General features: G+C 38.2%; 1 non-coding gene across 1 annotated transcript; it reads left to right on the top strand.

Moving 5' to 3' along the window:
• Positions 1–1,920: 1,920 nt before the first annotated feature.
• On the top strand, positions 1,921–2,028 carry LOC112746659 (small nucleolar RNA R71). Its single transcript, XR_003174530.1, has one exon. It is a non-coding gene; the product is annotated as a small nucleolar RNA R71 (small nucleolar RNA).
• Positions 2,029–5,850: the final 3,822 nt, after the last annotated feature.

Genomic DNA, 5,850 nt, shown 5'->3' with positions numbered 1-5,850 from the left:
ACTGGCGTTTAAACGCCAGTAACTGTCTCCTCCAGGGTGTTTTGTTTTTCACTTTGTTTTTGCTTTTTCAATTGTTTTTGTGACTTCACATGAACATCAACCTACAGAAAACATAAAATAACAATAGAAAATAGAAATTTAACGTAGATAAGTAAAAATTGGGTTGCCTCCCAACAAGCGCTTCTTTAATGTCAATAGCTTGACAGTGGCTCTCATGGAGCCTCACAGATGTTCAGAGCAATGTTGGAACCTCTCAACACCAAACTTAGAGTTTAAATGTGGGGGTTCAACACCAAACTTAAAGTTTGGTTGTGGCCTCCCAACACTAAACTTAGAGTTTTACTGTGGGGGCTCTGTTTGACTCTGTATTGAGAGAAGCTCTTCGTGCTTCCTCTCCATGGTGACAGAAAGGTATCCTTGAGCTTTAAACACAAGGGAGTCTCCATTCACTTGAATGATTAATTCTCCTCTGTCAACATCAATCACAGCTTTTACTGTGGCTAGGAAGGGTCTGCCAAGGATGATGGATTCATCCATACACTTCCCAGTTTCTAGGATTATGAAATGAGCAGGGATGTAATGGTCTTCAACCTTTATCGAGACATCCTCTACAAGTCCATAAGCCTGTTTCTTTGAGTTGTCTGCCTTCTCTAGTAAGATTCTTGCAGCTTGTACCTCAATGATCCCTAGCTTCTCCATTACAGAGAGAGGCATAAGGTTTATGCTTGACCCTAGGTCACACAGAGCCTTCTCAAAGGTCATGGTGCCTATGGTACAATGGATTGAGAACTTTCCAGGGGTCCTGTCTCTTTTGAGATAATTTCTGCCTAGTCAAGTCATCCAGTTCTTTGATGAGCAATGGAGGTTCATCCTCCCAAGTCTCATTACCAAATAACTTGGCATTTAGCTTCATGATTGCTCCAAGGTACTTAACAACATGCTCTTTAGTAACATCTTCATCCTCTTCAGAGGAAGAATATTCATCAGAGCTCATGAATGGCAGAAGTAGATTTAATGGAATCTCTATAGTCTCAGTATGAGCCTCAGAGTCCCATGGTTCCTCATTAGGGAACTCCGTGGAGGTCAGTGGGTGTCCATTGAAGTTTTCCTCAGTGGGAATCACTACCTCTTCCTCCTCTCCATGTTCGGCCATGTGAGATGTGGTTATGGCCTTGCACTCTCTTTTGGATTCTCTTCTGTATTGCTTGGGAGAGTGCTAGGAGGGAGTTTAGTAATTTTCTTACTCAGCTGACCCAATTGTGCCTCCAAATTTCTAATGGAGGACCTTGTTTCAGTCATGAAACTTTGAGTGGTTTTGATTAGATCAGAGACAACGGTTGCTAAGTCAGAGTGGCTTTGCTTAGCATTCTCTGTCTGTTGCTGAGAAGATGATGGAAAAGGCTTGCTATTGCTAAACCTGCTTCTTCCACCATTGTTGTTGTTGAAACCTTGTTGAGGTCTCTGTTGATCCTTCCATGAGAGATTTGGGTGATTTCTCCATGAAGGGTTATAGGTGTTTCCATAGGGTTCTCCCATGTAATTCACCTCTTCCATTGCTGGGTTCTCAGGATCATAAGCTTCTTCTTCATAGGAAACTTCCTTAGTACTGCCTGTTGCTGCTTGCATTTCAGACAGACTCTGAGAAATCATATTGACTTGTTGGGTCAATATTTTATTTTGAGCCAATATGGCATTCAAAGTATCAATCTCAAGAACTCCTTTCTTCTGAGTTGTCCCATTATTTACAGGATTCCTTTCAGAGGTGTACATGAATTGGTTATTTGCAACCATTTCAATGAGTTCTTGAGCTTCTGTAGGCGTCTTCTTCAGATAAAGAGATCCTCCAGCAGAGCTGTCCAATGACATCTTGGATAGTTCAGACAGACCATCATAGAAGATTCCTATGATGCTCCATTCTGAAAGCATGTCAGAAGGGCACCTTCTGATCAATTGCTTGTATCTCTCCCAGGCTTCATAGAGGGACTCACCATCCTTCTGTCTAAAGGTTTGGACTTCCACTCTAAGCTTGCTCAATTTTTGAGGTGGAAATAACTTTGCCAAGAAGGCATTGACTAGCTTTTCCCAAGAGTTCAGGCTTTCCTTAGGTTGTGAATCCAACCATGTTCTAGCTCTGTCTCTTACAGCAAAAGGAAAAAGCATAAGTCTGTAGACTTCAGGGTCAACCCCATTGGTCTTGACAGTGTCACAGATTTGTAAGAACTCAGCTAAGAACTGATGAAGATCTTCCAATAGAAGTCCATAAAACTTGCAATTCTGTTGCATTAGAGAAACTAATTGAGGCTTAAGCTCAAAGTTGTTTGCTCCAATGGCAGGGATTCAGATGCTTCTCCCATAGAAATCAGGAGTAGGTGCAGTAAAGTCACCAAGCACCTTCCTTGCATTGTTGGCATTGTTGTTGTTTCGGCTGCCATGGTTTCTTCTTCTTTGAAGAGTTCTGTTAGGCCCTCTAAAGAGAATTGTTCTTTAGCTTCTCTTAACTTTCTCTTCAAGGTCCTTTCAGGTTCAGGATCAGCTTGAACAAGTATGCCTTTATCTTTGTTCCTACTCATATGAAACAGAAGAGAACAAGAAAGTAGGGAATCCTCTATGTCACAGTATAGAGATTTCTTGAGGTGTCAGAGGAAAAGAAGAATAGAAGGAGGAGGTGGAGAAGAGAATTCGAACATATAAAGAAGGAGGGAGTTCGAATTGTACCTTGAGGAGGAGTCTTAGTCCCTTAAATAGAAGGATGTGAAAAGAGGGAAAGAATTTTCAAAAATTAATTAAAAGATTTTAAAAAAGAAATTTGAAAATTTGATTGAGATTTTCGAAAACTAAGATTAGGAAAGAAATAAAGTGATTTTTGAAAAAGATTTTGAAATTAGAAAAAAATTTGATTGAAAAAAATTAATTTTGAAAAAGATGTGATTGAAAAGATATGATTGAAAATCAATTTAGAAAAAGAAAGTTTTAAAACTAAAGTTGATTACTTGATTAACAAGAAATTAGAAGATATGATTCATTTGATCCTTTCTTAATAGACAAGTAACAACTTGAAAATTTTTGAAGTAAATCTTGAATTGAAGCAAGGATTTTTGAAAATAGTAAAAATAAATATAAAATGGAAAGAAATTGATTTTGAAAGAGATATGATTGAAAAGATATGATTTGAAAAAGATTTGATTTTGAAAAATTATGAAAACTTGAAAAAAATGTGAATTAAAAACAAAATCTTCCCTCTAGTGTCATCCTGGCGTTAAACGCCCAGAATGGTGCCCATTCTGGCATTTAACGCCCAAATATCAACCTTTTTGGGCGTTAAATGCCCAGCCAGGTACCCTGGCTGGCGTTTAAACGCCAGTTTTCCTTCTTCACTGGGCGTTTTGAACGCCCAGCTTTTTCTGTTTGATTCCTCTGCTGAATATTCTGAATCTTCAATTCTCTGTATTATTGACTTGAAAAGACACAATTTTAAAAATATTTTTGAATTTTTAATGATGAGAAACAATAAGAATGCAACTAACATAAAATAAACAATGCATACAGGACACCAAACTTTAAAATTTTCATATAAAAGACACTAACAAATTGAGAATGCATATGAGAAACAACAAAACACACAAAACAAGAGAATTTAAAGATCAGAGCACTGAAATCATCAAGAACAACTTGAAGATCAATGAAGAACAATATGTATAAATTCGAAAAATGCAAGAAGAAGAAAGTCATGTAATTGACACCAAACTTAAAAATTAATACTAGACTCAGAAAAGAAACATAAAATATTTTTGGTTTTTATAGTTTTATAAATTTTTTTGAGATTTTTGAAACTTATATGGAAAAGAAAATAAAGAGAATCAAAACTTTTAATAAGAATTCCAGGAATCATTGCAATGCTAGTCTAAGACTCCGGTCCAGGAATTAGACATGGCTTACTAGCCAGCCAAGCTTTCAATGAAAGCTCCGGTCTAAAACACTAGACATGGCCAATGGCCAGCCAAGCTTTAGCAGATCATTGCTTTCAACAGCAAAATTGATAGAAATCAACAAGCTCTTGTGATGATAAGTTGAAACCTCGGTCCAAAAGATTAGACATGGCTTCTCAGCCAGCCAGACTTCAACAAAATCATCATGAAACTCTAGAATTCATTCTTAAAAACTCTGAAGAACAAAATAGAAAATCTTTTTGTATTTTTGAAAAAAAAAATTTTCGAAAAATAAAAAGGAAAAGTACCTAATCTAAGCAACAAGATGAACCGTCAGTTGTCCAAACTCGAACAATCCCCGGCAACGGCGCCAAAAACTTGGTGCACGAAATTGTGATCATCAACAATGGTGCCAATAGAATTGGAGCTCTTAAACGTGAATCACACTTTGTCACAATTTCGCACAACTAACCAGCAAGTGCACTGGGTCGTCCAAGTAATAAACCTTACGTGAGTAAGGGTCGATCCCACGGAGATTGTCGGCTTGAAGCAAGCTATGGTCATCTTGTAAATCTCAGTCAGGCAGATTCAAATGGTTATGGAGTTTAAGGTGATGAAAATAAACAAAAAATAAAGATAGAGATACTTATGTAATTCATTGGTGGATTTCAGATAAGCGTATGAAGATGCTTTGTTCCCCTTGAACCTCTGCTTTTCTATTGCCTTCTTCCAATCATTCATACTCCTTTCCATGGCAATCTTTATGATGGGCATCACTGTTGTCAATGGCTACATCCCGTCCTCTCAGTGAAAATGGTCCTGATGCTCTGTCACAACATCGGCTAATCAGCTGTCTGTTCTCGATTATGTCGGAATAGGATCCATTGATCCTTTTGTGTCTGTCACACGCCCCACAATCGTGAGTTTGAAGCTCGTCACAGTCATCCCTTCCCAGATCCTACTCGGAATACCACAGACAAGGTTTAGACTTTTCGGATCTCAGGAATGACCGCCAATAATTCTAGCCTATACCACGAAGGTTCCAATCTTAGATTAGAAACCCAAGAGATACACACTCAATCGAAGGTAGAACGGAGGTGGTTGTCAGGCACACGTTCATAGGTGAGAATTATGATGAGTGTCATGGATCATCACATTCATCAAGTTGAAGGACAAGTGATATCTTAGAGAAGAAGTAGGCGTGAATTGAATAGAAAAACAGTAGTAATTGCATTAATTCATGAAGAACAACAGAGCTCCACACCTTAATCTATGGTGTGTAGAAACTCCACCGTTGAAAATACATAAGAACAAATAGTGTAAGCATGGCCGAATGGCCAGCCTCAAAGGTCTAAGGACTAAACGTCCCAAGATGAAAAATACAATAGCAAAAGGTCCTATTTATAGAAAACTAGTAGCCTAGGGTTACAGAAATCAGTAATTAATGCAGAAATCTTCTTCCGGGCCCACTTGGTGTGTGCTTGGGCTGAGAATTAAAGCTTCCATGTGTAGAGACTTTTCTTGGAGTTAAATACCAGCTTTTGTGCCAATTTGGGCATTTAACTCCAGCTTTTGTGCCAGTTTTGGGGTTAAACGCCAGAATTCTTGAGCTGACTTGGAACCTGTTTGGGCCATCAAATCTTGGGCAAAGTATGAACTATTATATATTTCTGGAAAGCCCAAGATGTCTACTTTCCAACGCAATTGAGAATGTGCCAATTGGGCTTCTATAGCTCCAGAAAATCCACTTTGAGTGCAGGGAGGTCAGAATCCAACAGCATCTGCAGTCCTTTTTCAGCCTCTGAATAAGATTTTTGCTCAGGTCCCTCAATTTCAGCCAGAAAATACCTAAAATCACAGAAAAACACACAAACTCATAGTAAAGTCTAGAAGAGTGATTTTTATTTAAAAACTAATAAAAATA

This window comes from Arachis hypogaea, chromosome 14 (assembly GCF_003086295.3).
Source record: "Arachis hypogaea cultivar Tifrunner chromosome 14, arahy.Tifrunner.gnm2.J5K5, whole genome shotgun sequence".
NCBI classification, from domain to species: Eukaryota; Viridiplantae; Streptophyta; class Magnoliopsida; order Fabales; family Fabaceae; genus Arachis; species Arachis hypogaea.
Note: the sequence above shows the minus strand (reverse complement) of the source record. Positions and strands in the feature narration are given on the sequence as shown.